At 35.1% G+C, this 9,227-nt stretch overlaps 1 non-coding gene across 1 annotated transcript; it reads left to right on the top strand.

The window, feature by feature from the left end:
* The first annotated feature begins 8,696 nt into the window (after window positions 1-8,696).
* On the top strand, window positions 8,697-8,815 carry LOC122139068. The gene has a single exon (XR_006155971.1). It is a non-coding gene; the product is annotated as a 5S ribosomal RNA (ribosomal RNA).
* The last annotated feature ends 412 nt before the right edge of the window (window positions 8,816-9,227 follow it).

Below are 9,227 nucleotides of genomic sequence, written 5' to 3' on the forward strand. Positions count from 1 at the left end.
TTAGTTTTTTCGTCAATACGGATCTAATACATTGCGCATTAGGGTGGCTGATCTTTAAATAGCCCACACTTTGCAGCAGCCCTTGTTTACAGCCATACCACCCTGAGGGCGCTAGAGAGCTTACAGGAAGTGACGTGGCAGTAGTTGGGAGAGGAAGGCTCTACCCATTTTGTGCTTTTCTATTTGTGTTTTTTTGTTTGTTTTGTGAATCTTTGTTTTTTTTGGCATTTTTCATTTTTTTGAAAACCACCTAACAGCAGCATATCGCTGTCTAGAGGGTGGTTGATTAATTTTTTCCCCAAAATAGATGGATTATATGGTATCAACTCAGAACTGGCTGGAGAGACACGAATGGCAAATGACAATGGACTGGCAGGAGGAACACGCACGGCAAACGACACTGGACTGGAGAAGCGACAAAGAGCTGGAAATAGAAAGGATCAAGGAGCAAGAATAAGATTTGGTGAAAGAAAATATTTAAAGGAGGCAACAGTGATCGTGAGTACAGAGAATGTGAGTGGAGTGAGAGCAGAGGATATAATAAAAGCAATCGCGGAACAAATTGGAAGTGGAAAGGTGTTGGCTGTAAGACCCAGACAAGGCAAAGAATATGAATTGACGCTGGAACAGGAAGAAATGTGTGATGCGTTAATCGATGGATTGACAAGACTGTGAAGTAAAAAAACTGCAAAATAAAGATTACGTTGTTTCCTTCATGCACCTGCCTGTCTACCTGGAGGATAAGGGAATTTTAGACAGATTGGAAGGATGGGGGGGTATCCCCCATATCTAAAATCAAAAGAAGGTGCTATCCGGACACTGACTTCGAAGACGGCACAAGATTTGTAAAGGTGAGGTTCCCCAAAGACGTTGCATCACTCCCTTATAGCACAAAGCTTGAAACAGCGGAAGGCCCGCAGTACTTTAGGGTGATGCACAGCCACCAGGTGAAGACCTGTAGGCTGTGCATGAGCCCAGGACATCTAAGAGTGCCCAGAATTCAAGTGCTATAAGTGTTTGGAAAGGGGATATTTTGCACGAGACTGCAATGCTGTCAGGTGCCCGAATTGCCAAGAAATTTTAAATAAATGTGAATGCTGGATGGAGGGAGTGGTAGGTGGAAGGGAAGAACAGGTGGACAGACAGGTGCATGAAGGAAACAACGATGAAGAAGGACATTGTGATAAAAGACAAGAAGAGGACGAATTACAACCAAAGGAAACAGAGGAAGGAACAAACAACAGATAGGAAGGAGAAAGAGAAAAAGAAGAAGAAAATAATGATGAACAAATAAGAGAAGAACAAAGTCATGGACAAAAAGGAAAAGAACAAGACAAAGAAACTGACAACGAAGGAGAAATAAGTATGGAGGAGAATAAGAAGGAAAAGGTGGAGAGGGGACAAATACGAAGAAGATCGCTAAAGGTAAAGCCAAATATAGGAACTGCAAGGAAAAAAATGAAATGTTTAAACAGGTTTGAGGCATTAAAGGAACTGGAGGAGGAAGACTGAGAATGATGGGTTTTAGATATTTATGCTTTTTCTTTTTAATGGTTTTAAGTGTTGTGACTTAATGCAAGAGGACTTTTGAACTTAAAGAAATTTGAAAATATAAAAGAAAAATGTAAAAGAGACGACATTATTGTGCTAAAAGAAACAAACTGGAGAGAAAATGTAATGAATGATTATAAAAAGAGATGGGAAGGAGGGATTTTATACAATAATGGAGATGGGAGGTTTGGGAGAGGTGTGGCTTTTTTAATGAATGTTTTTAAAGCAAGCACAATTTTATACAAAGATACGATGGGTAAATGTATGGTTGTTGAGACAAAACATGAAGGAAGGGAATTGATTTCAGTAAATGTACATGCACCAACGGAGGAGAAAGAAAAGAAAGAGTTTTTTATGTTTTAAGAAGTATTGTAAAGAAGTGTAAGGAAATAATAATGATGGGGGATTTCAGCACAGTTTTTAGTAAACAAGACATGGCAGAAGGAATGGTTTTTAAAACTGACAAGGGGAGAAAAGAATTAAAAGCATTAATGGCAGAAAATAATATGATAGATGTGTGCAAAAAAAGAAATGAAAAGAAAAAATAATTTTCAAGAAGGCAAATAGTGGGGCAGTTTGTGTGCGAAACAAGAATTGACTTTATTTTATGTACGAGAAATGTGGAGAATTTTATAGAAAAGATTAAGTATGAAGAAACAAGTTTTAGCGATCACAAGTTTTTATTTTTTTAAATGGACTGGAATAAAGTGCAAAGAGGGCCAGGAATATGGGCTTTAAATACAAAAAAGAATAGAAAATGAAGACTATGTTTTAAAGGTTAAAGAAATTATAGAAAAAGAAAAGGAAAATGAAATGTATGAAGAATATAAGAGAATATGGTGGGAGAACATTAAGTTTTTAATAAAAAAAATTCTCAATTAAGTATTGTAGTATAATACATAAATGCAAAAGATACAAAGAAAAAGAAATAAAGGAAAGTTTGGAAGTGGAATTGAATAAAGAATATAAAGATATACAAAAGATAAAGGAAATGGAAGAAAAACTGAAAGAAATAGAGGAAAAAGAATATGAGGGGGCAAGGTTAAGAAGCAAAGCTAAATATACTGTGGAGGGAGAAAAATGCACAAAGTTTTTTTTTTTGATTTGAAAAAAAAGAGAGGGGAAGCTGAAACAATAAAAGAGATAAGAGGGAAAAATGGGGAAGTTGTAGAAGGGAATGAAAAGATTTTAGAAGAAATAAAGAATTTTTATGAAGATCTTTTTAGTGCAAGGGGTGTAGAAGAAACCAAAAAAAGGGAATTGTTGAATCGGATAAAAGCTAAAATTAGCAATGAAGATAAAAACGAATGCGATCAAAAAATCAGAGAAGAAGAGATTGAAAGAGCAATACAGCAGCTGAATAAAAAGAAAAGTCCAGGAATAGATGGTTTGGGAAGTGAATTTTATATATGTTTTAAAGAGATTTTAACAAAGATCTTAAAGGAAGTTTTTAGAGAGATTTTTGAAAAAGAAGAAGTTAATGAAAAAATGGGGATGGGGATAACAAAACTGATATATAAAAGGAAAGGAAAAAATTAGATTTAAAAAACTATAGGCCGATCACGATGCTTAACACAGATCTTAAGATTTTAGCAAAGGTTTTAGCAAACAGGTTAAAGGAAGTAATGGCAAGTATAATCAAAACAAAGCAAGCATACGGAGTAAAAGGAAGGGATATAGCGGACATAACAATGAGCATAAGAGATACAATATGGTACATGAAAGAAAAAAATTAAGATGGTTACGGAATTAGTCTAGATTTTGAAAAAGCATTTGATCGGGTTGAACACGGGTATTTATTTGATGTTTTAAAGAAATTTGGTTTTGGGGGAGATTTTATCAAATGGATTGAGATTTTATATAAGGGTGCTTTAACAAGAATAAAATGTAATGGGTTTTTAACAATGTTTTAAAATCACAAGATCGATAAGACAGTGTTGTCCACTTTCAGCGTTATTATATTCACTTGTATCGGAACCGTTAAAACAAAAAAAAAAACAAAAAGAAGGAATAATTGGAATTGAAATTGAGGAAAATAAGGCTGAAGAAAAGGTTTTTCAATATGCTGATGACACAACAATTATAGTAAAAGGAAAGGAGAGCATCAAAGAAGTTATGAAGGTTGTAGAAGAATACTGTAAAGGATCTGGTAGTAAAATAAATGAAGAAAAAAACAGTATATATGAGATTTGGGAAAGCAATGGTTTTAAGGGATTGTTTTAATTTTAAGGAAGTGGAGGAAATTAGGATTTTAGGAATTTTAATGTGAAAAAATGAGAGGAAAGTAAGAGATGAAATGTGGGAGGAACTAGTAACAGGAATAAAGAGAAGGTTAAATTTTTGGAAATTAAGAACATTAAACTTGAAAGGGAAGGTTTTAGTATTGAATGTTTTAATGGTGTCTAAGTTATGGAATGTTTTATGTGTGTCGGGTATGCCATTGTGGATAGAAAAGAGGTTGATGAAATGTTTTCTTGACTTTTTATGGGAGGGGAAACCAGCAAGAATAGCTTTTAACAAATGTGGGGATTTTAACATGGGGGATGGAATTTTATGGATGAAAACGAAGAGTTGGTTGACAGAACGATTACCAGAGTTTTATAGAGAAACATTTTAGTGCCTGGGGAACAATTTTAGATAAATTGAATATGATCCACATGGGAGAGATTTTTTTCAAATCAACCTCTGTTCTTAAAAACATTTTAAAACAAGACAAAGAAATGTTTTTAAAGAAATGGATGGAAGTGGGGATAACAAGGGTGAGAGACGCTTTATATGAATTCAAAGAAGGGTTTTTACTGACAATTTATTGTGGATGCAATGGAGGAGGCAAAAGAGGATTACAGTGAACAAGAAATAAAAAATAAATATGAAATCATTAAAAGTGCAATACCCAAAGAGTGGATTAAAAGAATAGAAAGTATGGAAGGAGAGCCAAAAGAGAAATGTATTTATGTGAAATTAGGGGAAAAACTGTATAATTTTAAGGAATGTACTCTGAAAATGATTTATTGTTCTTTTAGAGATGGTGTTTTTAAAGAGCCGATTGCAAATGGATACTGGGTGCAGAAATTCAAAGATTTAAAAAAAGAGTGTAAATGGAGAAACATGACAGGGAAGTGTGTGGAAACAAAATTGGGATGTTTGGAGTATTTTATAAGGCATAAAGTGGTTTTTACTGAGGCTATTTTAAATAAAATATGAAATGAAGGAAACGCTCTGTGTAAAGTGTGCCAGGAAAAGGAAGAGGGGATTTTACATATGTTTTTATATTGTAGAGAATTGGAGGAATTTTTAAGGAAATGTAAATGTTTAATAGAAGATGTGACTGAGGAGTGGGATGAAAATGGAATGGAACAGAGTGGTGATGCTTGGTTGGGAAAAAAAGTGTCAAAACAAAAGTTTTATTAATCTGTGTGTAATTCTAATGAAAAGTGCAATATGGGAAAGAAGAACTGTGGCTAAAAAGGAAAAAATTGTGTTGGATGTTTGGACTGTGTTTAAAAGGAAAATGGAATTATATATTGAAAGACTGTCTGTGTACTTTAAAGGTGTAAACATGTTGGATTCTTTTTATGATGTTTTTACCCCAAAAGTTTGTTGTGTTTTTTAAATGATTTAATGTGAAAGCTGCCAGGAAGTGAAGGAGATTTTTAAATTATCTATGCAAAGGAAAGATGTGTAATGTAGAGATGTTTATAGAAGAAATTCTGTATTTTCTATTGATTGTGTTTAATTTATTGTATTTTACTGATTGAAATTTCTTAAAAAAAAAAAAATACAAAAAAAAAACACGCCCGATCTCGTCTGATCTCGGAAGCTAAGCAGGGCCGGGCCTGGTTAGTACTTGGATGGGAGACCGCCTGGGAATACCAGGTGCTGTAAGATTTCGTTTTTTCTTCACTACTGATCTAATATACTGCGAATTAGGGTGGCTGGTCTTTAAATAGTCCACTCTTTGCAGCAGCCCTCTCTTACGGCCGTACCACCCTGAGCGCGCCCAATCTAGTTGGTATGTTCCAATCAGTGAGTTGGCTGCAGTTGGAGAGAAAGGCTCTCTGCCATTTTTGTTTATGTTTTATTCTTTTTTTTTTCACTTAGTTAAAAGTTATAAAGTTCACTCTTGGTATTATTTTCACGGTTTAACCCCAAGCAGTTTTTAACTGTTTGGGGTTGAATTTTTGGTTTTGGTTTTTGATATCGTTGGAGAGGTCTACAAACAAGGAAGGACATAATGAATGATGGAACAGGACTGGGAAAAGAACTTGAGAAAAAAATACAATGAAGTAGAAGAAGGGACTAATTTATTCAAAATTATGATTGAAGAAAATAATGAAAATCAAGAAGAAACATGTGGTCTCGAGAAAGAAGAGAAATGGAGCTGAAATGGTGAAGGGAAGGACTGAACAACAACAGAAGGTACAAGGTAAAGAAAAGGATTATTCAAATGGTGAAAAGAGACAAGAGGAAAGTCAAAAAGAAGAAATGATAATAAGTTGAGAGGGAAAATGAGATACCAGAGAGAGTACAAAAAAGAAACAACGCTGACAATGAATGTGAAAAATCCGGAACATTTAACTGTTATGATGATAATTAAAGCTGTAGAGGACAAAACTGGAATTGGCAAATTACATGGACTAAGGAAAAAAACTGATTTTGAATATGAACTCACTTTGGAGAAAGAAACAGACTGTGAACATATATTGGATGGAATATTAATTAATGGGCAAATGTGTGAAATGAGGAAGCTTTGTGCAACGGAAAGGATGGTTTCTTTTCTAAATTTGCCAAATTATATAAGCAATGAGGAAGTACTGAAAAAATTAACAAGCTGGGGGCTTACACCGATATTACCTCTGAGAAGGAGGTTTTACCCTGGGACAACGGTGGCAGATGGAACAAGATTTATCAGAGTAAAATTTCCAAAGGACGTGTTGTCCCTTCCATATAATACAAGGTTTGAAACAGAGGAAGGAATAAAGTATTTTAGAGTGATTCATGATCACCAAGTGAAAAATTGCAGAATATGTTCAAGTGTTGAGCACGAAAAGAAGGATTGTCCTCACTTTATATGCCGAGAATGTCTGGAGCAGGGGCATTATGTGCGGAACTGCAAAGCCCCGCGGTGCCAAAGCTGTGGGAAGGCATTACAAATATATATATACAAATATATATGGTGTATATGTGAAAATTATGATGAAGTACATGAGGAAATGGAGACAGATTCACACAACGATGGGTAGAATGTGGAAGAGGATGATGGAGGTGTACCACAACAATTATGTGTCATAACAAAGGATATACAGAGAAGCGAAGAAAGAGTAAGCAAAGATGAACGAGAATGCCTGGAGCAGGGGCATTGTGCACAGGACTGCAAAGCCCCGCAGTGCCAAAGCTGTGGAAGTGCATCACAAGGGTGCATATGTGAGAATTACGAAGAAGTACATGGAGATGGATTCACACAACGACGGGGCGAATGTGGAAGAGGATGATGAAGGAGATGTACCACAACAAGTATGTGTCATAACAAAGGATATACAGAGCAGAGAAGAAAGAGTAAGTAAAGATGAACGGGGCGGAGAAAAAAGACAGAAAGAGCAAAAATGATGATGGGACTACAACTATTCGATGGTAAAGTTGAACAAAATGAGATGGAAAACAAAAAAGATGATGATGATGGACTAAAGGACATAAGCCAAGAGGAGGTAAGAGACACTAAGGAAAAAACTTTTGGTGGGAAAGAAAGTGTGAAGAAAAACATATTGAGTGGGGGAAGTAAATTGAAAACAACTGTACAAATTAATATTGAGAAGGTGATGGGGAAAAAAAGAATATGAAGAGAATCTAAAGAAAAAAAGGCAGAAATTACTGTTTTAAGAGAGGAAGAGGGAAGAGAGACTGAACAAAAGTGAAGTGTTTTATTAATGAACTGGACTGATGGAAAGGGTTTTTGTTGTTTGTTGGTTATTCTCTCTTTTGAAGCTGGATTGAAGTGAAACCAGGGTTTTTGCCTCTACAAGCTATTATAGATACACTTGAGGAGAAAGAAGAAATAAAGGATAGGAAGGCAATCAAAATCAATTATGAGAAAATAAAAACAGCAATTCCTATAGAACGGATAGAGAAAATTGAGAGAAATGAAAGTGAAAATAAAAGTGATAAAATTGACGTTTTCTAAGAATAAAAGTAGAGATTGTCAACTTTGAGGCACGTGTTTTAAAAACCTTTAATTTGCTTTTTTGTAATGATACATTTGTTGAGCCCAGAGCAAATAAATACTGGGGAAAATTGTTAAATATTTTGGATGTGAGAGAAATATGTATATAAGTCCTGTGTTAGAAAATTTAGATTTTCTATTAAGACACAACTGTATATTAAATGAAATGATGTTGTTTAAAATGGGGAAAGCAAATGATGCGATATGCAAAGTATGTTTTGAGGAAAATGAAGGAATACTGCATATGTTTTTTTAAATGTAAGAAATTAGATTGTTTTATGAGGAAGTTAAAAAAGATGATGGGGACATTTATACTTGATAAAAGTATATTTCCAGATGGATGGGAAACTGTATTCCTATTTGGTTTTAATGGAAAAGCAAGTAATAAGTATCCTCTTAATTTATGGTTATCTGTTGCAAGGCATGTAATATGGTCTAGACGGAACTTAATGAAAAAAAAAAAAAGTGTATTTTTTAAGCATAAGTTAAATAATACTATAAAGATCCTGTATAACTATTTTAATATGACAGAACAGATGGGTATTTTTAATAAGTGCATTGTTGATAATAATCCTTTTATTACTAAGACATGTAAAAGTTTTGATCTAACACTGCCTAATTGCTTTTAAAGTTTTTTTTGTTTTTGTTTTTATTGGTTTGCTTATGTGTATTTGTATGTAGGAATAATAATAGTATGACTGTATAAAAAAAAAGAGAAATACATTTTTAATAAAAAAAAAAAATAATAATAAAAAAATCTCATCTGATCTCGGAAGCTAAGCAGGGTCGGGCCTGGTTATTACTTGGATGGGAGACCGCCTGGGAATACCAGGTGCTGTAAGCTTTAGTTTTTTCTTCACTACTGATCTAATACACTGCGAATTAGGGTGGCTGATCTTTAAATAGCCCACACCTTGCAGCAGCCCTCGCTTACGGCCATACCACCCTGACCACGCCCTATCTTGTATGATCTCAGAAGTTAAGCAGGGTCGGGCCTGGTTAGTACTTGGATGGGAGACCGCCTGGGAATACCAGGTGCTGTAAGCTTTAGTTTTATCGTCAATACTGATCCAATACACTGCAAATTATGGGGCTGATATTTAAATAGCCCACGGTTTGCAGCAGCCCACGCTTTGCAGCAGCTCTCGCTTATGGCCATACTACCCTGAGGGTGCTAGTGAGTCACTGGTGAACATGAAGTGTTTGTCTGCAGTGGGTGAGGGAGGCTCACCAAAACTTTGTTTTTTGTTGGTTTTTTGTTTGTATACGTCTTTAGTTTGATTATTGTTTATTTTTCTGAGTTCTTAAGTTGATCCTCCCAGCAGCTTGCACTGTCTGGGAGGAAGTTTTGTGCGTTTTTGCTTTTTGTTTACAATGGACGGCTCAAAGGTGACTGACACGGCAATGGCGGACGGCACACAGTGTGGAAATGATAATGGACTGGCTCAACGACAACGAG

Source organism: Cyprinus carpio, chromosome A3 (assembly GCF_018340385.1).
Source record: "Cyprinus carpio isolate SPL01 chromosome A3, ASM1834038v1, whole genome shotgun sequence".
Taxonomy (NCBI): Eukaryota; Metazoa; Chordata; class Actinopteri; order Cypriniformes; family Cyprinidae; genus Cyprinus; species Cyprinus carpio.